Source organism: Hyperolius riggenbachi, chromosome 10, assembly GCF_040937935.1.
Source record: "Hyperolius riggenbachi isolate aHypRig1 chromosome 10, aHypRig1.pri, whole genome shotgun sequence".
Lineage (NCBI taxonomy): Eukaryota > Metazoa > Chordata > Amphibia > Anura > Hyperoliidae > Hyperolius > Hyperolius riggenbachi.
In genome coordinates this window covers 157,185,407-157,212,899 of record NC_090655.1, presented here as the reverse complement: position 1 = coordinate 157,212,899, position 27,493 = coordinate 157,185,407, and the positions used below count along the sequence as shown (strand labels likewise).

At 46.4% G+C, this 27,493-nt stretch overlaps 1 protein-coding gene across 1 annotated transcript in view; it reads left to right on the top strand.

Annotated features, from left to right (window-relative positions):
- NRG3 (neuregulin 3) overlaps positions 1–27,493 on the top strand; it is a 1,594,638-nt gene that overhangs the window by 443,910 nt on the left and 1,123,235 nt on the right. The window lies entirely within an intron of this gene.

Here is a 27,493-nt window from a genome sequence, read left to right as displayed (position 1 = left end):
CTAGTTTAATTGCCCCCAGTGTAGCTAGTTTAGTTGCCCCCAGTGTAGCTAGTTTAGTTGCCCCCAGTGTAGCTAGTTTAGTTGCCCCCAGTGTAGCTAGTTTAATTGCCCCCAGTATAGCTAGTTTAGTTGCCCCCAGTATAACTAGTTTAGTTGCCCCCAGTATAGCTAGTACAGTTGCCCCCAGTATAGCTAGTACAGTTGCCCCCAGTATAGATGCCCAGGAGGGGGGAAGCAGCGCTAGAAGGAGGGGCAGTGGAGGCAGCGGTGGGGAGGGGGGAAATATCCCCCCCCTCCCTCACCTGGGACCCCTCCTTCTGCCTCTCCCCCTCCATTTATCGGTGGCAAGTGCGGGGCGGCTCGGCGGCGGGGAGACATGCGCAGACTTACCACTTCTGCGTTCCAAGCGCCGGCAGCGTCATGTCGTCAGATCTCCGCCTTCAATGCCGCCCACTGTGCTTCCTGATTAGCGGAAGCACAGTGGGCGGCATTGAAGGCGGAGATCTGACGACATGACGCTGCCGGCGCTTGGAACGCGGAAGTGGTGAGTAATTCTCCGCGTGCCTCCCCGCCGCCGACCCCGCACTTGCCACCCATAAATGGAGGGGGAGAGAGGCAGAAGGAGGGGTCCCAGGTGAGGGAGGGGGGGGATATTTCCCCCCTCCCCACCGCTGCCTCCACTGCCCCTCCTTCTAGCGCTGCTTTCCCCCTCCTGCGTTCTACATACAGTAGGAACGCACGGCACACCAGGCAACATGCCGCGGCACACTAGTGTGCCGCGGCACAGCGGTTGGGAAACGCTGTTATAGACGATATTTGACGTTTCTTTTCAGAATTCGTTTGTTGTTATAGACGGTATTTTGCCATTTCATTTCCGTTTATTTAACCTATTTAGCACTAAATTTTCGTTTACAATGCCTTAAAAGAAAAATATGGTTTTGCATTAAAACTTAAAATTTCGGCTATACCCCGCGCCCTTTTTTCCAGGCGCCCTTTTTTGATACACGCTGTGGGATTGCTTTCAAGTGTTCTTTTATGTAACTAACAGTAGTTACTGAAATTATGATTACACTTTAACCATAAAATTTAATTTAAAAAAACAGGGTCAAGGAAGGACCTGCATGGAGTTCCCCCTACTACTTTGCCTCAACCTTGAATTTCTAACCCTGACCCAAGGGAAACAGTAAAGGATACATTCGGGGAAAATAAAAGATTCACTCCCCCCCCCCCAATATATAACCAGTCATACCTACTTCCCCTGTTTAAGAAACTAGATGCGCCCCCCCTTCCTCCACCCATAGATAGCTAGATGTGCCTGCTCCCCCTATGGGTCTCCAGATGTGCCCCCTTCCCCCTTATAGCTAGCCAATGTAGCCATATGTGCCCTGCTACATCCCTATAGACAGTTTTCCCTCCCATCCTTTGCAGAGTGTGAGCAAAAGCAGAAGATTCACCAGCTTCAACATTCCAATGATGGCGTCATCTCTCCTCTGCAGGACTTCCAGTGTCCTCTCCTTAGTAACAGCAATATCATTTGACAAGAGGCGCTGTTACCAAGGAAAGGACATTGGGCATGCTCAGAAGAGAGATGATGTCATCCATTGTTAGAATATTGAAGCTGGACAGGTGAGTCTTCAGGCCCATACACACGTCGGATTTTAGTGAACGACCCGTCGTTTGAACGTTCCGTCGTTCGGACGTTTTCGCGTCAAATCCGACGTGTGTACAGACTATCGTTTGGGTGATAAGACTGGTTACCAGCGATCCGCCCGGCGGATCGTTGGTAACCAGTCTTATCACCCGAACGATAGTCTGTACACACGTCGGATTTGACGCGAAAACGTCCGAACGACAGAACGTTCAAACGACGGGTCGTTCGCTAAAATCCGACGTGTGTATGGGCCTTTCAGCTATTGCAGAGGGAGGGAGATAAGCAGGGACACTTTGGGTGGCCAGTGAGCCGCCTCTCATGTGCGCCCTCACAGTGCTGCACCTATGGACATATACCGCCTCCAAACACACATTGTGCCTCTGGACAGTTGGTAATGTGAAATTTGTGTACTTTGTGGACTGTTAAGGAACATGTCAATGCTATATAAGCGTATAATATCAAAGTGTGCTCTGTTATAAATAAGGTAATGTTTTTAAATGTTTGCCAGTGAAAAGATTTTCAGAACTCATTTGGCAGCATAAACACTGAGTTAAATTGCAAATTTGTTTTAGGTTTAATATAAGGCCTTTTTTTTATGTTTAAGTATACTTATTATTTAAGGTGTTTAAGTTAAAGTATAGAGTTGTTTGTAATGCAAATTGTGTCATTCATATGCTAAAATGTGTTGTTAGGGCCCTTTTACACTTAATGCGTTGGTATGCATTAGTACGCGTTGGTATGCGTTAGTACGCGTTGGTATGCGTTAGTACGCGTTGGTATGCGTTTTTCCCATAGCAGTGCATTGTAAATAAGATTTCAGTTAAAACGCATAGTGTACTCCTTGCCATAGGAAAACTTGGGCATTACATTGAAAATCAGTTTTCTTTCTGTTATAACTGAGAGCAACCGATTAAGTGTAAAAGGGGCCCGAGGCTACTTTTACCCTATATGTGGTGCATCACGTTACAGTACTCTACTCTGCCGCAGTTAACACTAAAACTAGCTCACTATTGTGACGCAGTGCGACGGAAGTAGTGAAATCATTGCAATGCAGTGCAGTGCGTTGCTGTATGATCCATGCCTAATACATGGGTTTTGCAGTGTTGCAAGTCTATGGCGAAGTATGGCAACTAAGTAGGTAAGTGTAAACTATCTATCACAGTAGTGGCACAGCAGCCATGGGCAGAGCAATGGTAATCCATTGATGTACTTACTGTCCAGCAGGGAGTAAGTAACTGAGCAGGGGGTAGCACTATGCATATTACCCTGTCAACACTAAGCCACAGGATAATATGGAAAGGGACATGGTGCTCTTCTGTTGCAGGATGATGGCAATATATATTGGCTTCAATTCACTAAGCATTACCGCTTTTGGTAATGCAGAAAATAGCTGATTTTATGGATCGACTTCGCCAAAAAACATATTACCGCACCGAAAAAGTAAAATTACTGACTAATGAGGTAAATTACCAACTTGTGCGGTAAATACTTCAAGAAATTACAATTCACAAAGATTAAAGCATTTGGTAAATCAAGTAAAGTGTTTGGTACTTATCTCTATCTCTGACCTCTGGTAACTTAAAATATTCATACGGTAAAAGTTGACAGATGTAGCAGACAGCCAATAGGGAGAGCTATACAGCCCTTCTACCCACCCCATTTGATTCAATGCAATGGCGGGGAGGACTTAAGTAGGACAGAGCATGAAAATCAGAAATTTAAAGAGAGTCTGAAGTCTTAAAAAAATTATCTTTTTACTTCCCAGTCCTTTTTAGCAATAAGATCATAGCTGAAACGCAGCATTCCCGTGGCAGAACAATGTATTTATACCCCCAAATCCCCGGGCAAAATTTGGGGATCACCTCCTGGTAGAGGCAGAACTTTGTGAATTAGCTCTGCCTCTGCTGGAAGCAGCTCACCTCGGGAGGGGGAAGCCTCAGGGTCTCAATGAGGCTTCCAACTCCCCTGTAGCTGCAGGCAATCCAGCGCTGGCTCCCCCGGAGTGTCCAGCAATCCTCCCTCGACAAGCCTGACAAGCACTGATAAGCGCTGATTTATTTACCTGTCCTGGCTCCAACAGGGGTGCTGTTGTGGCTCTCCATACGGAGATAGGCGGAAATAGCCGATCTCTGTCAGGTCTGCTCTACTGCACAGGTGCAGGAGACTTGCTCCTGTGCAGTAGAGCGGGCCGTCAGCGATCGGCTATTTCCGCCTATCTCCGAGTGGAGAGCCGATAATGTGCCTGCGCTGGAGATGGGAGGGTAAATATTTACAACTGCGCTGTTCGGGGGACCGAGGAGGACGGGGGAAGCCTCAATAGGTGAGTACCCACCAGTGGAGGTTTTTTTTGTTACCGGTTTTCTTTAATGGTTTGTAAAACAATGACTATGCACTTTGTTTGTTAGTAAGATCAATTGCTGGACAATTGAAGCAATTCATACACATCAGTGATCACAACACAAGGCAGTGAGGAAGAGTGTGAGTGTAATGGATCCATGCATAGGCAACCAGTTGCTGGCACTTCTTATCTGTTCTTGGCCTTGATTTGTAAATTAGATTTTCTGCAGTATGCAAAGAACAAAAACTACATCACAACTATGATGGTACTGCTAAATCCATGCAGATCTCTTGCAGATGCTCCCTTTCTTTATTGGTAATGTGCACCAAGTCACATGACATCAAGTGATGCAGTAAATAAAATTATAGCAACCATACTTTGAGCCTATGATATGTTCAGTTCAAAAGCAATCACTCTGAACTGCAATGACAGTAGGCTCCACTTGATCTATCAAGTGAATAAGTCAGTGCACTGTGCACACTGACATGCTCCTAATTGTTTGATGGACCATCAATGATGTTTGTTGTGTTTATGCTCTGTCAAGCCTCTAGGAAATTGCTAGTGTGTACTTTCTTGTCTCTTCTTGAAATTGTTGATCTATGTTGTTATAGCAGCTCAGTGAGCCCTTGGTGTGCAGATCAAACTAAATATACAAAAGGGGCAGAGATGGAAGCTGGTTACAGTAGAACTTACAGAAAAAAGAATCACTTATTTTACTGTAGCATCCTTGAGGGTGTGGAGCAATTCCTGTGAAATTTCTGTGGCTGTATCATGCTTAAGAACTGTAAGCATATCAACGCTAACACAAGACCAGTAGTATTCCTCTCCTGAGGCTGTGGTATATTCCTTTGCATTGATATTTATACTCTTGCTAACCAAGTCAGTTAAAGCAGGCTAGCTAAGCAGGCTAGCTGTACAGGTAATACGTGTGGCAGCTGGCATTATGCTAGAGCTTAGGGTCTCAACATTTACTATGCAGGACAAGTAGTACTTTATGCATGAATCACAGTTGTTTCATGTGTCGCTGTATATTTTTTACCTTATATTATACTAAGTTTTGAGAAATGAAAATAGAAATAAAAAACAATATAAAAACTACCATGAATAAGTCATTTAAGTTAGGAATAGATATTTGGTGTAAGTGCGCTCTCCTCACCACTACCTACATCTACACTTTAAGGGCTCCTTTCCACTTAGTGCGCTTCTGTCTGCATTTTTATCAGCACATCAATGTTACAGATTGATACTTGAGGTGCATAGATGGAAATGAGGCCTAAGGCCTCGTTCACATCATACGCGCTTCCATGTGAATATGGAAGCGCGTATAATGTGCTGAAACGCAGGAACGGCAGAAAGGCATAGACTGCCCTTCTACCATTCGCATCTACTGCGCTGCGCAGCAGTGCGATGCACTGGGAAATGCTTGCGTACTGCTGCCTGCATTTTGCCCGGAAGTGCAGAACTGATCCCATTACTGTCAATGGACGGGATCAGCAGCGCAGCGGGCAGCGGCGCAGATGGCGTGCGACCGGATGCGCTGCATTCTGATCGCACAGCCATCTGCGTTACTAGATGTGAACTTAGGATGGATTCACAGTGGGCGTTGCATTCACTGGGACAGAAGGAGCTCAACACAATGGATCAAGACAGTAACACCACACATTACGCTCACGTTGCATCAGGCACAGTGACGCATACAGTCAATGAAGAGTATGTTTGGTGCATACAGTGCATTCCCATACTGCAACCTGTTATATCGATAGGCACCCGACGCACGGTGAATGTCACACAGGTGGTTCATTGTAGTGCAGTAAGCCGTGTTACAAAGCAGCCATTACACCATAATACACCACTGTGAGCATGAAACCAATACAAGCTTGCAGTACCTCCAACGTTGTTAAATTACACACCAAAGCAATATCAACATAGAATAGTAGAGCATGCTTGCTTATATCTTCCACACAGTTTCACATAGCACGAGGAGACGGAGCAAGAGTCCACATGGACTACCACATGGAAACCCCAGGACACACTGTTTGTGACATGTCTTTTTACTTTGGGAGCTTATAAGTGTGCAATTGGCACAGAAGTGTTGTATCCAAGTTGTCATATACAGTATTTTACGCAATGATGGTTTTATACTTATCTTTTTACTGAGGAGTAAAGATTTTATATTGAGTACTTAAACGTGAAGCATCCTATTGTTGAGATCCACTGATTATCCATGGTGAGACACTTAAGTTTTAGATCCACCTACAAAATGAGGTGGTATTTATATGGTGAGTGTGGGATTGGAGGAAATCACAAGTGCAAACATGTTTTTTCACTTGCATGGAGGGAATTGTGTGTGTTCAATGATTGAAAACAGTATTATGCTATGCACAGCATTATTTTTCAGGTTTCAGCAGAGAGATGACGAAAATAGTGCAGTGGACATTTGAGGAGTTAATGCTTTGTGCTTTTTTGTGATTATAAGGTGCGGTATGACTTTTTGGGTGTAAAAGGACCCTAAACCATGCAGGTACCTTGCAAGGAAGTGGAGAATACTAAACCCATTGCAAAGTACCCTTGTACCAGTGTAAAGAACAATGGTATCTTACTCACCTCTGTGCTATGCAATTAGGTAGAGGGTGATTTTATTCCTACAAGGAAATGAGTGTTTAATAAAATGAAAAATAAAATAACAGATATACATTTATAAAATCTAAAAAAATTGAGTACCAGGATGTTTTGTAATCCTTTTCCATGACAGGGAAAAATATTTATCCCTGAATATATATATTTTTTTTAATATGCAGAAGCAGCAGCATTACCAGCTATTAGCTAGCAATTACCAGAAGCATAGCCAGAAGCACTGAGCATGATTCTGCTGCTTCCTACAATCTGTATCTTTGAAAGCACTGATCATTATTAAATATTTTTATTGTTTGAGAATAATTATTGTGACTGTAGGATTATGCATATCTTCAGGATTTCTGAAACATTACCACCACTTCCTTTACCCTCAAAAACAGTGTAACATTACCTGTGAAAAGAAAAATACAGGATACATACCTTTTTGTATTGCCTGATTTTCATGATCATGTGACCACCACAAGACTTTTCCTCCATCCTCTGGAAGTGGAATGCTGCATCTCAGGTTGATGGTGCAGTGCCTTATGGGAGAGGTAAATATCTTAAAAGGAACCCGAGGTGAAAGACATATGGAGGCTGCCATACGTATTCCCTTTTAAACAATACCAGTTGCCTGGCAGTCCTGCTGATCTTACTGGTCAGTAATGACTCCCACACCTGAAACAAGCATGTAGCTAATTTTGTCAGAAACATCTGATCTCCTGCATGCTTGCCCAGGGTCTATGGCTAAAAGAGTTAGAGAAGAGGATCAGCAAGACAGCCAGGCAATGTGCATTGTTTAAAAGGAAATAACTATGTCAACCTCCATATCTGCCACCCTGGGTTCCCTTTACACGATCAAGCTCCCTCCCTTGCAACAGAGCCATGGTGGGAGGGGATTGTGACCTGAACAGTCACATTCCCAAAAAGTGTTGTTGGTTTTATGGCAGTTATGCTGACCCTAATAATAGACCCTAATAAACCAATAATGATCATGTGACTAGAATCAGGGACATATTATTGTTCTATCATCTGTATGCTGCAGTGGTGATTTGTTTTGAAAATCCCAGAAAATGACCTTGATACAATGCAACTTCAGGGAATTATATTGTATTGTGACCAGCAGAATTTGGATAGAGGTTTTAAAGCACTCCTTTACAAATGATACATTGTGGATATTCTACAGCAGGTAACACAAAAAAAATTATGATTAAGTTTTTTATTATTGTTTTATGGAGTTATATTTATCTGGTTATTTGAAAATGCAAATCTATTAAGCCTTGGAATGCTGGCGAATGGAAAGCTGCAATGATCTATCGGCATGAACAGCCATTTTCAAATTTTGTTGCATATCTTCATCACGCAAAAGAACAATTTCTCGAGAAGACTGCTGAAAGCTTATATTATGCCATTAATTTTCCTCTGAAAGCAAGCAAAATACAGATGAATATAAAGGCAACGCATAGAGCATTTGTAGACCAGTGTTATGAAAAACTAATTTATAACTAAATAAGCCAAAAAGACTTTAATTAAACAGTACATATGAAGAAAAATACTGTGCACCTGTATCATGAACAGTCCCAAAAATTTATTCCATTCCTCATACATATATGGTCAGCCTTGACATACATCAAAGAGAAGTGCCAAACCTGTGTGTGTCGGTATTGCAGCGGTGTAGAAGGGAGAGGTGACCAGGGGAAGATTCGGACGGCACTACAGCCGTTTCTCGCCGCTCGGGCACTTGCTCACATGCGTGTCCGTATGCGGACACGCATGTGAGCAAGCGCCCGAGCGGCGAGAAACGGCTGTAGTGCCGTCCGAATCTTCCCCTGGTCACCTCTCCCTTCTACACCGCTGCAATACCGACACACACAGGTTTGGCACTTCTCTTTGATGTATGTCAAGGCTGACCATATATGTATGAGGAATGGAATAAATTTTTGGGACTGTTCATGATACAGGTGCACAGTATTTTTCTTCATATGTACTGTACATGTATTGGCGCTCTGCGCAGAACCACTTGCTGCACAGTTCATAACTCTCCCTGCATGTCCATTTGAAGTTGTCGGAGAAACATTTAAAGGTGTAGGTGTTACAAGCTGCAAGTAAAGTAAAGCATCCCTCAGAGCAAGGCCTGTAGCCCTCAAGTTGAAGCACAAGAGTGCCAGATCGTCAATTTTCTGCTATATCGTACCAAGACTTTAATTAAAGCCTATGCATTCCCATAAAATGATATCGAATGCATTTATAAGTTTTCAGATGTTATTGACTCACCATATATATATAATGTACGTACAGTGCTGCCACTGACACATTTTAACTTAAAGTTACTTTTATTCAACCATCAAGTAATTTTTTAAAGGGAAATCACATTGGTGTCTCCGAAAAGATAATAAGACGGTGTACAAGGGGCATTATTAGCTATTGCAGCAATAAAACACTTTCTATAATTGCAGACCAGCTTTTCGCATGTCTCCACAGGTATTTTTGCCCATTCATCTTTAGCAATGAGCTCCAAATCTTTCAGGTTGGAGGGTTTGCTTGCCATCACTCTGATCTTCAGCTTCCTCCACAGATTCTCAATTGGATTCAAGTCAGGACTCTGGCTGGGCCACTCCAAAATGTTCATGTTGTTGTCTGCTAACCATTTCTTCACCACTTTTGCTGTGTGTTTTGGGTCATAGTCATGCTAAAATGTCCATTGGTGGCAAGGCCAAGTTTCTCTGCAGACTACCTGTTGTTGAGAATCCTCTTGTATTGCTCTTTTTTCATGATGCTGTTTAGTGTGATTAGGTTCCCTGGCCTACTCTCTGAAAAAACAACATCAAAGCATTAAGTTCCTACCACCATGTTTAAAAGTGGGGATGGTATTCTTTGGGTTGAAGGCTTCTCTTTATTTACCGCAAATGAAAGAAACATCATTGTGATCAAACAATTCAATTTTTGTTTCAAAGAAGACCAGAAGTCTTCTGCTTTGTCCAGATGAACATTTGCAAAGGCCAAGCAAGCTTTTTTGTACATTATCTGGAGAAGTGGTGTTCTCCTTGTGCATCAGTGGAACCCAGCACTGTGCAGTGTCCGTTGGATTGTCTGCCTTCAGACATTGCCACAAGCAGAGCCCAGATTCACCAGAATGGCCTTGGATTCCTTATCACCTCTCTCACTATCGTCCTGGCCAGCACAGGTGTCACTTTTGGCTTCCGACCACGTCCTCTGAGATTTTCCACAGTGCAGAACATTTTGTATTTGTTAATAATACTTTGCACTGTAGCCAATGGAACTGGAAAACCTTTAGAAATGGCCTTGTTGCCCTTTCCTGACTTGTGAGCAGCCACACAGGTCCTCACTGAGCACCTTTGTCTTAGCCATGACTGTCTACAAACCTATTGCAGTAAGCTGCTGTTTTTCACCTGTTGAATTGAATAAAACAGCTGTTTCCAATTATTCAGGGTAAATTAGGATACTTTATAACAGCTTGGACTATTTGGAATGGTATAGAACTTTGGATTTTCCCACAGACTGTGACGGGTATGAATAATTTTGGACTGGACACTTTTTGCTCAAATTTAAGTAAAAACTGAGAATTTTTTTTCCACAATAATGCCTTTTGTACACTGTCTTATTATCTTTTGGGAGACACCTATGTCATTTCCAATCAAAAAAAAAATTATTTGCTGGTTGAATAAAAGTAAATTTAAAGAAAACCTGCACTGAAAAAAAGTTCCCCTGGGGGGTACTCACCTCAGTAGGGGGTAGCCTCTGGACACTATGGAGGCTTCCCCCGTCCTCCTGTGTCCCACAGCAGTCTCGCTGCAGCCCCTGGAATGCACAGGTGACAAATCCGACAGCCTGTGCAATATTTACCTTTTCGGGCTCCAGCTGCAACAGCACGCTCTTCTGATGGCGATAGGTGAAAATAGCCAATCTTCATTGGGTTCGCTCTACTGCGCAGGTGCAGGAGACTTGCGCCTGTGCAGTAGAACGGCCCAATGGAGATTGGCTATTTTCGCCTATCTCCGTGGGAGGAGCGGATACTGCGCCTGTGCTGGAGCCAAAAGGTAAATATTTACATCGCCACCGCTCCAGGAGGATTTTCTCTGCCGCTGTGGGACCGAGGAGGACGGGGGAAGCCTCAATAGGATCCGGAGGCTTCCCCCACTTGAGATGAGGACCCCCCTGGGGAGTTTTTTTCATTACAGATTTTCTTTAAGTCACAATGTATAAATAATTATAGGCAGCACTGTGTGTATATAAAAAAAAAAAAAAAAATTATATATATATATATATATATATATATATATATATATATATATATATATATATATATATATATATGCTCTCTCATGCTCTATAAAAATATCCACAGCTCTATTTATAGAAAGTAATATGACTCTTTATTGTAATATAACATATATAGGGTTGCTCGTTGGATTCTGCGGAATGGAGATTTCTGCGATTCCGGATGGAAATTGGCAATTCCATTCCGGTGAGCCAGAAAGGAACATCTATAGCGGTAATCGAAAAAAAGCGGAATTTCTATGCGGAATTCCGTTGGAATTTAATCAGAAGCATGTAAAAGCTGCATTTACTGTTAGGCAGAATTTTTAAGCCAATCAGAAGGATCGGAAGGGATAGACCCATCACAGAAGCTTAAAAAATGCTGATTTCTGCATTAAAAATGGAATTTCTGCACCAATTAGAGTCTTAACAAAAAACAGCCAATCCTACGTTAGCAACCAGCTCCTAGCTACCTATCATCAGCTACCCCACTCATTTTGTATATAAGAGAGATGTGACAGTCACAAAGCTTGTGGGTTTCAGTCTGGTGTTTTAGAGAGAGGAGAGACAGACCCATATTAGTTGTTTCAACATAAAACAATAGTCTTTTTAAAGACTGTCTGTATATAAAACAAAAGTCTTTTTAAAGACTGTGAGAGAGAATTAGACTGAGTGTGAGCTAAAGTGTGAGGGTTAGAGAGAGCCAGCCAGGCTGCAGGCTTAGTGTTTGACAGAGTAAGAGAGTTAGGTGATTGATTAGTTGAGTGTAGTACAATTTTTTTGTTTGTTTGTTTTCTAAGTTCATTTTTTTTCTTTATTTTCTTTTTTCTTTATTTTCTTTATTTCACCCCCTTATTTTCTTATCTGTTTTTAGTTCAAGTTAGGTGGATTTATTTTACTTTGGTTGTGTCGCTCATACCCCTTCCCCAATAACGTTTTTGGTCCCAAAACAATGGAGCAAGAGCAGCAGCAATTGCCTGCCACTCCGAAAAGAAAATGGAGTGATGGTGGTGTTGGTGGATCATGTCAAGTACGTTATCAGGTTGAGGGTGGCAGAAGCAGCAGGAAGCGTTCCGCCCTGATCAGAGATGTCTTTCCTGTGTTCGCACGCAGGAAAATTTTGACAGAGCAGCAGGCGAACAGAGTTGTTGATTATTTCGATCAGGAACCCTCTACCCAGTGTGAGGAACTTGAAGCTAGTGGCAGCAGCACCAGTAGTGGCCAGGTTCATCATGACCAGAACCCGACCGCAGCTGCTTCTCTTGACGAGGTTGCTTCCCCTCCAGAATTAAAGCATACCTAACCTATGTCGATGAGAGAGCTGGGCAGAAGGATTGGGATGAGGCATTGGAGGAGACCATGGGACCAAGGTTCCAAGAAGTGTTGGGTTCTGTGGTGACAGAAATGACCCCTGTGTTTTCTTCATCCAGTAATCCATCACAACTGGGAGCATGTGTCTCCACCAATCTACATCACCACCAGTCAACTACAGAGGTGTTTTGTGGCCAGGTGGAGGGTCCAGAAGAGTCATTTATGGGTTCCAGTGCTTTGGTTGAACTGGATGATGTTTTTATTGATGAGGCGGCTGATCCAATGTGGTCGCTATCTGGTGGGTTAGGCACTAGCAGGTGTGAGCAACATGGAGAAACAGAGCAGATGGTTGGCCAGCAGCCTGCAAGTGCTTTCCCATCTGTCAGTACCCACCAGTCCAATGCTGAGCATCGACGTGCTAGAACAGGTCGCACCACTGCTCCACGTGCATGCACGTCCCCTGCATGGAATCATTTTACTGTTCTGGAAGAGGAGGAATCCAGGGCAGTCTGTTCTGTGGGCCGTAAATCGGTGAGCAGAGGCAAATCGGGCAGCGGGTTCGGCACTTCAGGGTTGATAAGCCATCTGCGCAACCACCACAGACGGGAGTTCGAATATGTAAAGAATTACAATAAGATTGGTGGAGGAAAAGCTGCAGCAACAGGCCCCTCCTCTTCTTTTTGTAGTCATCCTGTCCCTATCCAACCTGCTGAGTCCCATTCTACTTCAAATCCCTCTGCATGCCAGGCTGGAAGAGGGATCCAGACCTCGGCAAGCACCTCATCATCACCCTAGTTGGTTTCCTCTGAATCACTAGTGTTCCAACGGCAGGCCTCTGTGCCAGAAATGTTGCAGAGGAAGCGGATGCTCCCTGCAACTGATCCATTTGTTGTCAAAAATAATGCGCTCCTGGCAAGGCTGTTGGGTCAACAGCTGCTGCCCTACCAGTTTTTGGACTGTGCCCCCTTCTGCAGACTGATGAACAGTGTTGCTCCACAATGGCGCATCCCCAGCCACCATTATATTGCCAGTAATGCTATCCCTGCCCTTCACCGGCACATTGTGGAGTGTGTCGGCCAGTCTATGGATCACGCTGTCGGTGGCAAGGTGCACTTCACTATGGATGGCTGGAGCAGCAGGCATGGGCAGGGAAAGTATTTAACTTTTACCGCCCATTGGGTCACCCTCCATGGTGCTGCTGAGGAGGGTGCAAGATCTGGGGCATCTCAGCTGGTGGTGCCACCACGTGGGTTGAAGGGGAGGCCTGTTCTACTTCCCTCTGCTACCTGTTCTGTTTAAGGCCAGTCTGCCATTGCTGAGCCTCCCAGCAAGTGGTCCCGCTCCTACACTGGTCTGCAGCACCATCGATGCCAAGCAGTGCTGAAACTTGAATCCATGGATGAGAACAGGCAAACCGGATTGGTAATCCTTGTAGCCTTACAGGATCAGATTCGGCAGTGACTGTCCCCCCGAAAACTGGAGACCGGTGTAGTGGTGTCTGATAATGGTGCCAACATGCTGGCTGCCATTTCTGAAGGTGGCTACACTCACTTACCTTGCTTGGCCCACGTCTTCAACCTTGTAGTCCAGAAATTTTTACGAACTTTTGATGGGTTGAAGGACGCTGTGGCCTTAGCACGAAAAGTGTCAGCCCCCATCCGTAGCTCCGCAACCGCCACCACGGCCTTGAAACTGCTGCAGTGCCGCCATAGCCTGCTGCAGCACAGGCTTATTTCTGATTGTCCGACGTGGTGGAACTCCACCCTCCACATGCTGGAGAGGTTGTGGGAGCAGCGAATGGCGGTCAGGCTACACCTGTCTCAGACATCTTCCTCCAGAACAGGGCCACTGGACTACATTACTGGGGACCAGTGGCAGCTGATTGGACAGTTGTGCAAAGTCTTTGAGCCGTTTGAGCAGGCAACAAAATTGGTCAGTGAGGAGCACTGCAGCATATCAGAAGTGCTCCCTATTGTCTTCATGCTGGACAAGGCTCTTGACAATGTGCTCGGACAGGGGGAGGAAGCCCTACTGAACAGTGGTCAGTCAAGTGAGGGAGTGAGTGAGCACGCTCAAGTCCTGGATGAGGAGGCAGAGCTTGTGGAAGCGGAAGAGCCCATTGTCCAGGGGTGGGAAGAAGATTCTGATGTGGAGCTGGAGCATGACGACAGTTCTGACAGCCGGGAAGAGGTGATTAATGGCAGACATCTCTTCCCTATGGCTGCGCATATGCTTCAGTGCTTCCATAAGGACCCCCGGATTAAAACTTTAAAATCAAGAGTGGACATGTGGGTGGCCACCATCTTAGATCCCCGGTGCAAGGGGAAAATATGGCAGTTCATACACCCCTCCCAAGCAGACGCCAGGATGAGCCACATCCGGGATGCCCTTCTTCATTGGGTAGAAGATGTGTTTCCTGAATCTGTATCCTGAGCCCAAGCTACCAAGCCTCATCATACTCAAGGTTTGGTGGTCCCACTACCAGCAGCAGCACCATTAGCCAATCTGTGAACCTGCTGAGTATGTTGAAGGAATTTTATCAGCCAATGGCAGATACTCCTTGTAGCAGCAGCACCACCAGCGGTCAAAGTAGTCACCGCCAGCGACTGGCCCATATGGTGAATGATTACTTGGAGTCGGCCAGTGCTCCAGACACTATGGAGAGTAATGATGAGTTGACCCCATGGAGTATTAGACAAAACAACTGGATACCTGGCCTGAACTCGCTCAGTATGCACTGGAGGTTCTGGAGGTTCTTGCCCCGCCACCAGTGTTCTTTCTGAGCGAGTTTTTAGTGCTGCAGCTGGGGTGGTCTCCAACCAACGGACCCGTCTGTCCACAGACAATGTGGACATACTAACGAGTCATGGATCAGTGATAATTACAAGGCCCCTCTCACTGATTCATGATAGATGTATTCTATCCTAACCCTATGCTTTTGGCCTACACCTTCTCCTTCTGCTCCAAAAAAATGTAATGACTGCCGTGGAACCACCTCTATTATTATTATTATTTATTGTATTTATAAATCGCCAACATATTACGCAGCACTGAACAATAAATATATACAATGATACAAGGATGACATACATAGGGTTATACACATAGAACAAAGTTATACATACAAATTGTACAAAATACATGATCATGCAATATGGGCTGGTTAGGTAGGCCCAGTAATACAAGTACAGGCTGTCAGGACAGGAGCACATGATCCTGTAGATTACACTAGGGAGTGGAGGACCCTGCCAGAGGCTTACAATCTAAAGGTCCCATGGCCTACGACAACTTCTGCTGCTCCAAACCAAAATTGTAATGACTGCCGTGGAACCACCTCTAGGTCCCATGGCCTACGACAACTTCTGCTGCTCCAAAAAAAGCAGGGATTTCAGTCTCTAAATGTGCAAAGCTGGTAGAGACATACCCTAAAAGACTGGCAGCTGTAATTGCAGCAAAAGGTGGTTCTACAAAGTATTGACTCAGGGGGCTGAATAATTACGCACACCCCACTTTGCAGTTATTTTTTTTTTAAAATGTTTGGAATCATGTATGATTTTTGTTCCACTTCTCACGTGTACACCACTTTGTATTGGTCTTTCATGTGGAATTCCAATAAAATTGATTCATGTTTGGCAGTAATATGTCAAATGTGGAAAACTTCAAAGGGGCCGAATACTTTTGCAAACATATGTGTGTGTGTGTGTGTGCACATCAGACTAGATGCAATGTGATAGAATCATTAAATGTATTTCCTTAGTACTGTTTAATCTCAGTGAATCAGGAGATTTTCTGCAGTTACATCAACCAATCACTGTGGTCACCCAATGCTGAGCAAACTGATAATGCAAACTTCTGTGACATTGCAATTTTACCTCCTATTTTATTTAAGCCCTTGTCGTGATAGTTTATCACTTGACATTTTGAAGTAAAAGGGTAATTTTCTCACATCAGGGCTCAGCTGAGGTATTATACAAAGGTTATGTTCTATGTTACTTACAGGACAACACTGTTTTCAGGTTGCTGAGTCCTAAAATACACATACATAATTTATGCTGACCTTATCACATATTAAATCTGAAGCAATAAGAAAATTGTCGGTTGAAGTAATAAATACTATAGAAAATAGGAATTCAGTTTAAGGGAAGATTTCAAAATGAATACAAGTATCAATAAAGACTAATATATAGAATTCAAAATGGGCATCTAAAAATGATCTAATTCACCATACTTAAATTGACATGTTTATAAAAGTTAAATTATACAAGGGGATTTTTTGTCGCTGGGCACGGATAAGTGAATCGAGCATGCAATCTTTTTCATTGCATTTGATAGTGAGCTGATGAAGATTTTATTTTTATTTTTTATTCTGCTCATAAGCGGAACCTTTTGGAATTTACCTCCCTTTGTTATGGTGCCAGCTGTGACAGGTACAGTAAAGCTAGCCATAGACTTTCAACCCAATGTTCTAAAACAATTAATTTCTTTCTGAAAAGAATCGATTCAAACAGAAATGATTACTACCACCTAGTACACATCAATTTCCAATAGATTCCAGCAGGGAATCTATTGAAAATCGAGCGAACTGCAGAGTTGCACTGTCCAATGCAGTGGACCATCAATCTGCTAATGCTCTTGCCCAGTGTCCATTTGTTTTAAATTTTCCATTCTGTCTGATCAATTCTTTCAATTGATTTTTGTTTAAAATGGATCAATAATCGATCAATCTGACATTTTGGGGGAATCTATTCCCAGCAGATGAATTAAATCTGCACGGAATCGAATGAGAAAATTGTTTAGTGTATGACCACCTTTAGTAAGGAAAAATAATCCCACTAGAAACTTCCTGACAGAAGTTGCAAATCTTCTACATGGAATTCAAAGCAGGAGTGCCTGGATGGAGTGCTGCCTTAACCACTTAATGACAAGCTGACTTTTATAAAAACATCCTGCTAGAGCCTCTTAGTCAGACAGTGCTGCTGCCGCTGTGCGCGTGCACATGTGCACGTGCATGTGCATTCCCATGCACGTGAAAATAGTGAAAAGAAAAACCACCAAAGTAAAAATACACCTTTATTTCCAAATACTATATTGTCACCATACTTTGTACTAGGGACATACTTAACCACTTCGGTACCAGCATCCTCTGCCCCCTTAAGGACCAGAGGCTGCTGGTACACTAAAACGCCGTATCCCGACGAATCACCGCAATAATCCGTCGCTCCCGCCGGTCACGCTGCCCTGTCCCCGCCGCAGGCTGCTTTCTCTGCCGTCTCTATGACAGCAGAGCGTTGTGCGCCGGTCAGGAGCCGCTTTCATTGGTTTCTGACCCTGTCACTCAATGTAAGCCAATAGGAACGGCTTACAGGAATGACAGGGCCAGGAGCCAATGAAAATGGCTCCTGCCCGCAGGGACGGATCTAGACCAAGTCGCCCCAAGTTGCGCCTGGGGCAAGGTCAGGTTTTGGCGCCTAAATTGCCATTCCCCATCCAAATTTTGCCGCCTTTTTAACAATTCAACTAACTGCGCCTGGGGCAAGAGACCCACTTGCCCCCCCCCTAGATCCGTCCCTGCCTGCCCGCCTCACAGTGCTCTGCCATCATAGAGGCGGCAGGGCAGCACATTGCAGCGGGGACAGGGTGGCGAGAGCGGCGGGAACGGGCGGGGGTGCACGGTGCATGGGATGTAGAGCTTACGTCCAGTCAGAACCGCAGCGCCACCTGGCCAACGTAGATTTATACTGCGGCGGTCCGGAAAAAGTTAAAATCTTGTGATAACCAGAACAAATAGGCAGATAAAATGTGTGGGTTTTATGCACAGTAGCAGTGTTTATATTACAACTATAGGAGATGAAATTGGAGAAATAGTGTATTTTTTTTATTTTTTCCTTGTTTTTCCCATTAAAATGAATAGAAAATAAATAATAAATATCAACCCCATCAAAGCCCAGTTGGTGGTGAACAAAACAAGATATAGATCATTTTAATAGTGTTTAAAGAGGAGCTGTTAGGTATAGGGTCTCAGAGAAAATAAACACATATATCAGTAGCTAAAGATTGGCTGTACTTACATTACATATGCATTTCACTGTCCACGTTTGGATTTCACAGAATTTGTATATAGTATATGCAGAGAATGATGCTCCTGACAGCTCATGGCAGGTTCCATGTTTGTGAAGCCAAATGTGTCGTCATGTCCTGCCTGCTTCTGATCACAGAAAAGCTCATACTGAATAACACTAGTTTGCAGTGAATATTAATGAGCCATGTGGCTAGGAACAATAGCGGACTCCTGCAGTGTACGCTGCCCCGAGATTTATCTGTGCTGTGGCTGGACTGAGTTTTAGAAGCTGCTGAAACTTGATCCCGTCTTCTCCTTAGCAGCCGAGGGGAGGGCCCCAGAATGCTTTGCAGTATGGTTTGCGGCTTGCGTCCTGCTTAGGTCTAAGCTTTGCTGATAAGCACACATCAAAGGTAAGAGAGATCTTTATCTTCAGTAATGTCTTTTTGGCTTCCTTCTAAACTGTTTAACACAGGAGACTAGAGGTTTAAATTAGCTTCTGCAGCCTGACAGTTACTCTTTAAGCTATTGGCAAATGAAGGGGATGAGCACTAAAAGGTGAAAATCGCTCTTGTCCGTTAGGGTAAAAACGCCTTTGGGGTGAAGTGTCTGTATCAAGTGTCTGTGTCTTTGGAGTGAAGTGTCATGGTGTCTGTATCAATTACATAATACTGGGAGCAGAAGTAGAAATTGACTTTAATCTCTACACCAAAGGCACTTTAACTATAGTAAAGTATGAATTAAAAATAAATAAATTACAAATAATTAGAACTCTGCTTTAAGCTTGAAGGTGACCCACGTCTAATTCTATCCAGCTGTACCCCCGACGAATAACAGCTTGATTATAACAATATATTAAAACAAAGCAAAGGCTGAAAAGTGCCTTTTTTAGTCTCTAAAATGACTGACAGATGACCACTCCGCTCCATCCTTCTGTTACCATTATTTAAGATGTAAGCACTGAACTGTACATGGTGGTGACAACTCCTAACAGAGATAAATTGCATTGCATCATCACCATGGGACACAGCTCCTGACTTCCAAGGCAAAACAAGACCTTAGCTTCTGCTAATTTATAGGTTCAAAAACATTAGTTTCAAGTTGGTGTAAAGTAACCTTTTACAAACTACAAACCAACCGTATTTGTAAAAGTGGCAATGGCCATATAGTACAGCCAATGCTTAAACTTAAAATCAACCTGATGTGCATGTGGTAAGGGCTAAGGGTCAAATCACATCTTTTTGAAAAGGGATTTGTTAGTGGACTCCCAATCAGTTGGTTGACAAGTTCATTGATTCAGTAATGTCATCAGCACACGTCCAGTATTAGCAGGGCCGCCATCAGAAATTTTGGGGCCCCTCACACATCATCAGGCCTGGGCCCCCTGACTCCCCCCCCTCCACCGGGGCTGCACTGCTGTCAGGGAGGCCTGGCATGTACTGTGGAGAGATGCAGGCCACCCTTCCTGCCAACAATAGGGATGACTGGGAAAAGGGGGGTTGTGCTCTGCTCTATCAGAATGCGGCTGCAATACCTTCGCCTACTGGCTGCTCAGGCACATGGCACAGATTGGGGGCATCGAGCAACCTAAACACACGTACACACGCAGTAGGTTGACCTCCAGGGCAGCCTTCTACCCATCCTCCCCAGGACCGGATTGGTACTATTTATCACCCAAGGCCCATCTGTCACCAGCCCCCCCCCCCCCCCATCACACATCAGTACGCAGATTCCAACAATGACACCTCCCACCCCAGCAAATAAAAAGAACAGTACCTGAAACTATGAAAGAAAACTTCTCACACCCTCAATGTTCCAGCATCCATATAGTATTGGGTTGTCCCCCAGGGCATCAGAGACGGTTGCTGGGCCCCCAGGCCTCCTCTAATGTAAATAGTAGTCCCCAGGGTCCCCTGCAGAACATTTTCAGTGGAACGCACTCACCTGTCCAGCCGTCGTGTGCTTCATCCTCATGGGTGCCTCATCTCTATTACCTGACAGCATGTACTCAAGTGCTCATATAGATGAGGCGCCTGCGAAGATAGAACAATGCACAGAAGAGCGTGCCAGCTGCACAGGTGTCTGTGTGCTCCACTGCGAATACTCAGAAGCTCCGGGGGACCATTATTCACTGGGAGAGACCAAAGGGGTTCACCAGCTGCCTCTGGGGCCCTCAGGGAAAACATATATGGAGGAGGGGCATGCTGGAATCTTTGGTGTCTCTATAGAAGCCAGGGGAGCATGCTGGGAACTCTAGTGCCTTTATGGAAGCTGTAGTGCTTTTATAAAGGGGGAGGGGAGGGGTTGCTGGGAGCTGTAGTACCTTTATGAATGTGGGAGGGGGCTTGCTGGGAGCTGTAGTACCTTTATGAATGTGGGGGGGGGGGGGCTTGCTGGGAGCTGTAGTACCTTTATGCATGGGGGAGGCTTGCTGGGAGCTGTAGTACCTTTATGAATGTGGGGGGGGGGGCTTGCTGGGAGCTATGGTTCCTCTATAGAAGGGAGGGGTGGGGGTTGCTGGGAACAGTGGTAGTGGGGAGGGGGTTCAGGTACTCACGAGCATGCAGGGTCACAGCAGAAGAAGGTATTCTCAGTCAGGAGACATCTGATCCTACAGCTTTCTGCAGCCAGTGCTTCTTTCCCCTGTGCACTGTAACAGGCTGCTCCGATTCTCACAGTGTCAGCTGAACTGCACTCTTCCCTTCCCCCGAATCCCCCGTGATTTGCAGTCTGGACTGGGGGGTAGAAAACAAACAGCTGCCGTGCCTGTGTCCCTCTTATCTGTGCAGGATGCTGTTCAGACTCCACAGTCCCGGGTCAAGCTGATCTGCAGGCACGGCTGTGTGTGTTGTCTCTGCCAGCCAGGCTCTTCCACAGCTCCTCCAAGTTTCCAAACTCCTGACCACCCGGTAATTCCCTCTGTAGCTGCACTCATCTCCACAGCTCTCTGCCCAGGACTCATAGTGCTAGAATGGGATGTGCTATACATGGTACAGGGGCTGCACGCGATATTTCAAAAACAGGAAGTCATCCTGTCACTTCCAGTTTACAGCTCTGCCTTCCGCTCTCTGGGCACTGGGGCCCCGACCACCACTGATCTAGAGTTTGGTTGTGCCGGGCAGTGCAGGGAGCTCGGGAGGAGGCTGCAGACAGTAGGGTGTAACTGGGTGTTGTGTGTTTAGTCGGGTGGGCGGGCGGCGGCAGGAGAACCAGGCGGCCACACTCCTAGAAGTAAATAGGAGGAGGGGGAGGCGAGCGGGGCCCCTGGGGGCTGCGGGCCCCTCACGGAAGTGATGGCTATCACCCCCTGATGGCGGGCCTGAGTATTAGTGGCATTACTAAGTGGAACACATTATTGGTTGCAGGAGGGAGGATTGGGTGCCAGACACCAAGCCAGATTATAAAAGTATGCCACGTTTGGCTTATTGGTTAGGTTTAGGCATGGAGTAAGAGCATTTGCAGAAGATAAAAGTTAACGGGGCTCTCTTGGGGGGGGGGTTTAAAATAAAAATGGACACTTACCTGGGGCTTCTACCAGCCCCCTGAAGCTGTAATGCCCCACGCCATCCTCCAACGATCCGCCGTTCTCCGCCACTGGTCCCGGTAATATATTCGTCTAACAAGACGAATAAGCCTCGCTTCTGCACACATCACTGCGGCTGAGCAGGCATGGCCACTTGCATCATCGGGAGCTTACTGCCCAGACGCAGGACAAAGTTTTCTTGTACTGCGCCTGTGCAGTAAGCTCACAATGATGTACGCGGCCATGGCCGCGCAGCCGCAGTGGGTCTCAGATGCCGATTAGACCGGGACCAGTGGCGCAGAACGGCGGATCATTGGAGGATGGTGCAGGACATTACAGCTTCAGGGGGCTGGTAGAAGCCCCAGGTAAGTGTCCGTTTTTATTTTAACACCCCCCCCCCCTCTGACCTTGAGCGATTCCTGCTCCTCTGCCCATAGCAGCAGCCAGGTGTCCATGAAGGAAATCTTTGAGCGGAAGAAGCCAATTTCTGCCAGTCACCCCCTTGCCCGGCGTCTGACAGCTGGCATGGCGGAACTGTTAGCTCACCAGCTGTTACCATACAAGCTGGAGGACTCTGAGGCCTTCCGTAAATTTGTGGCCATTGGGACACCGCAGTGGAAGATGCCAGGCCGCAATTATATCTCTAAAAAGGCGATACCCAAACTGCACCGTGAAGTGGACAGGCAAGTGGTGTCATCTCTGGCACACAGCGTTGGGTCAAGAGTCCACCTGACCACAGATGCCTGGTCTGCCAAGCACGGTCAGGGCCGCTACATTACTTACACAGCCCATTGGGTCAACCTGGTGACTGATGGCAAGCAGGGAGTACGTGGCTGTGCAGCAGAACAACTTGTTATGACACCTCCACGGCTTGCAGGCAGGCCTCCTGCCACCTCAACAATGGCAGCAATCTCCTTTCCGCTTTGAATATGGGAAAGCTGACACATGTACCCTGCATGGCACATGTGCTGAATCTAGTCATTCAAAGATTTGTGTCAAAGTACCCAGGCTTAAAGGACGTCCTGAAGCAGACCAGGAAGTTGTGTGGCGGTCTTACACGGCCATGGCACGCTTTGCGGACATTCAGCGGAGAAAAAACTTGCTGGAATTCGACCCTGCTCATGTTCTCTTGCCTGCTAGAACAGGAGAAAGCCATCACCCAGTACCTGTACAATTACAGTAAAAGGACACAATTTGAGGAAATGGGGATGTCGCAGCCCAACAACTGGACACTGATGCGAAATGCATGCAGTCTTATGCGGCCGTTTAAGGAGGTGACCAACCTGGTGAGTTGCAGTGAAGGCACCATTAGTGTTGGGCGAACATCTAGATGTTCGGGTTCGGGCCGAACAGGCCGAACATGGCCGCGATGTTCGGGTGTTCGACCCGAACTCCGAACATAATGGAAGTCAATGGGGACCCGAACTTTTGTGGTTTGTAAAGCCTCCTTACATGCTACATACCCCAAATTTACAGGGTATGTGCACCTTGGGAGTGGGTACAAGAGGAAAAAAAATTTAGCAAAAAGAGCTTATAGTTTTTGAGAAAATCGATTTTAAAGTTTCAAAGGGAAAACTGTCTTTTAAATGCGGGAAATGTCTGTTTTCTTTGCACAGGTAACATGCTTTTTGTCGGCATGCAGTCATAAATGTAATACATGTAAGAGGTTCCAGGAAAAGGGACCGGTAATGCTAACCCAGCAGCAGCACACGTGATGGAACAGGAGGAGGGTGGCGCAGGAGGAGAAGGCCACGCTTTGAGACACAACAACCCAGGCCTTGCATGAGGACAAGAAGCGTGCGGATAGCATGCTTTGTACCACCATGCAGTCATAAATGTAATAAAGATAAGTGGTTCAATAAACAGGGACCACGCGGCAACGCTAACCCAGCAGCAGCACACGTGATGGAACAGGAGGAGGCGCAGGAGGAGAAGGCCACGCTTTGTGAGACACAACAACCCAGGCCTTGCATGAGGACAAAAAGCGTGCGGATAGCATGCTTTGTACCGCCATGTAGTCATAAATGTAATAAAGATAAGAGGTTCAATAAACAGGGACCACGCGGCAACGCTAACCCAGCAGCAGCAGCAGCAGCAGCACACGTGATGGAACAGGAGGAGGCGCAGGAGGAGAAGGCCACGCTTTGTGAGACACAACAACCCAGGCCTTGCATGAGGACAAAAAGCGTGCGGATAGCATGCTTTGTACCGCCATGTAGTCATAAATGTAATAAAGATAAGAGGTTCCATAAACAGGGACCACGCGGCAACGGTAACCCAGCAGCAGCAGCAGCAGCAGCAGCACACGTGATGGAACAGGAGGAGGCGCAGGAGGAGAAGGCCACGCTTTGTGAGACACAACAACCCAGGCCTTGCATGAGGACAAAAAGCGTGCGGATAGCATGCTTTGTACCGCCATGTAGTCATAAATGTAATAAAGATAAGAGGTTCCATAAACAGGGACCGGCAACGGTAACCCAGCAGCAGCAGCAGCAGCAGCAGCACACGTGATGGAACAGGAGGAGGCGCAGGAGGAGAAGGCCACGCTTTGTGAGACACAACAACCCAGGCCTTGCATGAGGACAAAAAGCGTGCGGATATAGCAGCAATGCTTTTTGCCGCCATGCAGTCATAAATGTAATACAGATGAGAGGTTCAATAAACAGGGACCGGAAACGCTAAACCATCCCAGATGTTCATCGGTCATGTTACTTGGTTGGGGTCCAGGAGTGTTGCGTAGTCGTTTCCAATCCAGGATTGATTCATTTTAATTTGAGTCAGACGGTCTGCATTTTCTGTGGAGAGGCGGATACGCCGATCTGTGATGATGCCTCCGGCAGCACTGAAACAGCGTTCCGACATAACGCTGGCTGCCGGGCAAGCCAGCACCTCTATTGCGTACATTGCCAGTTCGTGCCAGGTGTCTAGCTTCATGCCCGGTTTCAGGTCCAGCGGTGCCAGCCACAAATCCGTCTGTTCCTTTATTCCCCTCCAAATTTCCTCCCCTGTGTGCTGCTTATCCCCAAGGCAGATCAGCTTCAGCAACGCTTGCTGACGCATGCCAACAGCTGTGCTGCACTGCTTCCACGATCCTACTGCTGCTGGTGCTGGGTTAGCATTTCCGGATGAGGTACAGCTTTGAGATGCGTTGGAGGAGAAGGAGTCAGAGAGGTAGGTGCTGCTGTTGTTATCCAGCTGTTTGCGGCGTGGGCAACACCCGCGCTGTAGCAGGTGAGGAATCGCTGCCAGGCTCCACAAGGTTCACCCAGTGCGCGGTAAGGGAGATGTATCGACCCTGGCCGAACGCACTCGTCCAGGTGTCAGTGGTGAGGTGAACCTTGCAGGCAACGGCATTCTTCAAGCTTCGGGTTATTTAGCTGACCACGTGCTCATGCAACTCAGGCACTGCAGAGCGCGCAAAGTGGTAGCGGCTGGGAACAACGTAACGTGGGATGGCCACTGACATCATGCCCTTGAAGCTGTTTGTCTCCACCACTCGATATGGCAGCATTTCGCAGGCCAGAAGCTTGGCTATGCTGGCTGGCTGTTACTGCCACGGCCCGGGGGTCATTTGCTGGCAATTTCCTCTTGTGCTCAAACATCTCAGAGACAGACAACTCAACCGTAGCGCTGCACACCGAAGGGCTGTTGGTTGTTGTGTTTGATGAACACTGGGAGACCTCAAGAGCACTAGTCCGGAAAGTGACAGTGTCAGCATCGTCTGATGTTTGTGAATGTTGTGAACCACGCAATGGCTGGGCTACTGCTGCTGCTGAGGCGGGTCTGGTGGTGAGTCTGGTGAACCCAAGGGAGGCAGTGTTGCTGGTGGTACCCTGTCCTGCCGCGTTTGCCCACAGAGTGGGATGTTTGGATAGAATGTGGCGGCTCATGCTGGTGGTGGAGAGGTTGTTAATACTTTTCCCCCTGCTCAGGCGGGTCTTGCACACCTTGCAAATCGCCATGGTAACATCCTCAGTGCAGTCTTCAAAGAAAGCCCAGACTTTAACTGGCTGAGGACTCGGACCTCGTGCGTGATGTGCTGGTGCTGCTTAACCCACTGCTGGACGCTTGAGAGGTCATCCAAGTAATTATCTGGTCCTGTTCTTTTGGATCTGTGAGGGTTGTTGTCCTGGACAACATGGGCAGTATTGAGTGGGTTTTCTTGGGTGCTCCCCTGTGGCCTGTACGTGAACCGTCAGGGGAAACACCTCTTCCCTTGCCCCTCCCTCTTTCACCGGATTTCTTCCTCATTTCACTTATCCTTAAAGTACACGCTGACTGGCAGCAGTACAGTGGCAGTACAGAAATGCTATACAGTGGTGGGTGAGCGGTGTACCACTATTGTCAGCAGTGACACAGAGCACAATGCTATACAGTGGCGGGTGAGCGGTGTACTACTGTTCCCAGCAGACACAGAGTGGAAGTAAACACAATGCTATATAGTGTGGCTGAGCCGTGTACACAGAGTGGCATTAAACACAATGCTATATAGTCTGCTATATAGTCACCCCGAACAGGGTGATGTTCTGCAGAACCCGAACAGTGGCAAACACTGTTCGCCCAACACTACTGGGAGGGAACGCAGATTTTAGTACCTAAACACACGATACAACATGTTTTCCGGGGTCGGACTCTGAGGCACATACAGATGGTCCCGATCATCATCCTCATCATACAACTCTTCTCCTGAGTCTGACCCACCCACCACCTCTGCCACCCCAACATCCCCAGACACAGACCCCTCATCGTCCTCAACATTAACTTGGGATGCTGGCCTGAGCCAGACCTCCTCCTCCACATCAGGCCCCATCATCTCCTCAATGGCAGCCCTCATTAATCGCTCTGGCGACGGACTGATGGACACAACGTTCTCCTCCGGGGAGGGCTGCTGCTGACCACTGGCTGCTGGGGTGGATGTTATAGCTTGCGTGGGGCATTGGCTGTTGCTGTTGTTGGGAGTGCTGCTCACAGCGGAGGTCTCTGGGGAACTCATGTTGAGCTCATATAGTGGTTGACGGTGAGTGGAGTATTACTGATCCCAGCAATATACACACTGACTGGCAGAGTACGCAATGCTATATAGTGTGGCTGAGCGGTGTACACAGAGTGGCAGTAAACACAATGCTATATAGTCTGGCTGAGCGAGCGGTGTACTACTGTTCCCAGCAAAATCAGAGTGGCAGTAAACAATGGTATATAGTCTGGCTGAGCGGTGTACACAGAGTGTCAGTAAACAATGGTATATAGTCTGGCTGAGCGAGCGGTGTACTACTGTTCCCAGCAGAATCAGAGTGGCAGTAAACAATGGTATATAGTCTGGCTGAGCGGTGTACACAGAGTGTCAGTAAACAATGGTATATAGTCTGGCTGAGCGGTGTACACACAATGCTATATAGTCTGCTATATAGTGTCAGTAAACAATGGTATATAGTCTGGCTGAGCGAGCGGTGTACTACTGTTCCCAGCAGAATCAGAGTGGCAGTAAACAATGGTATATAGTCTGGCTGAGCGGTGTACACAGAGTGTCAGTAAACAATGGTATATAGTCTGGCTGAGCGAGCGGTGTACTACTGTTCCCAGCAGAATCAGAGTGGCAGTAAACAATGGTATATAGTCTGGCTGAGCGGTGTACACAGAGTGTCAGTAAACAATGGTATATAGTCTGGCTGAGCGAGCGGTGTACTACTGTTCCCAGCAGAATCAGAGTGGCAGTAAACAATG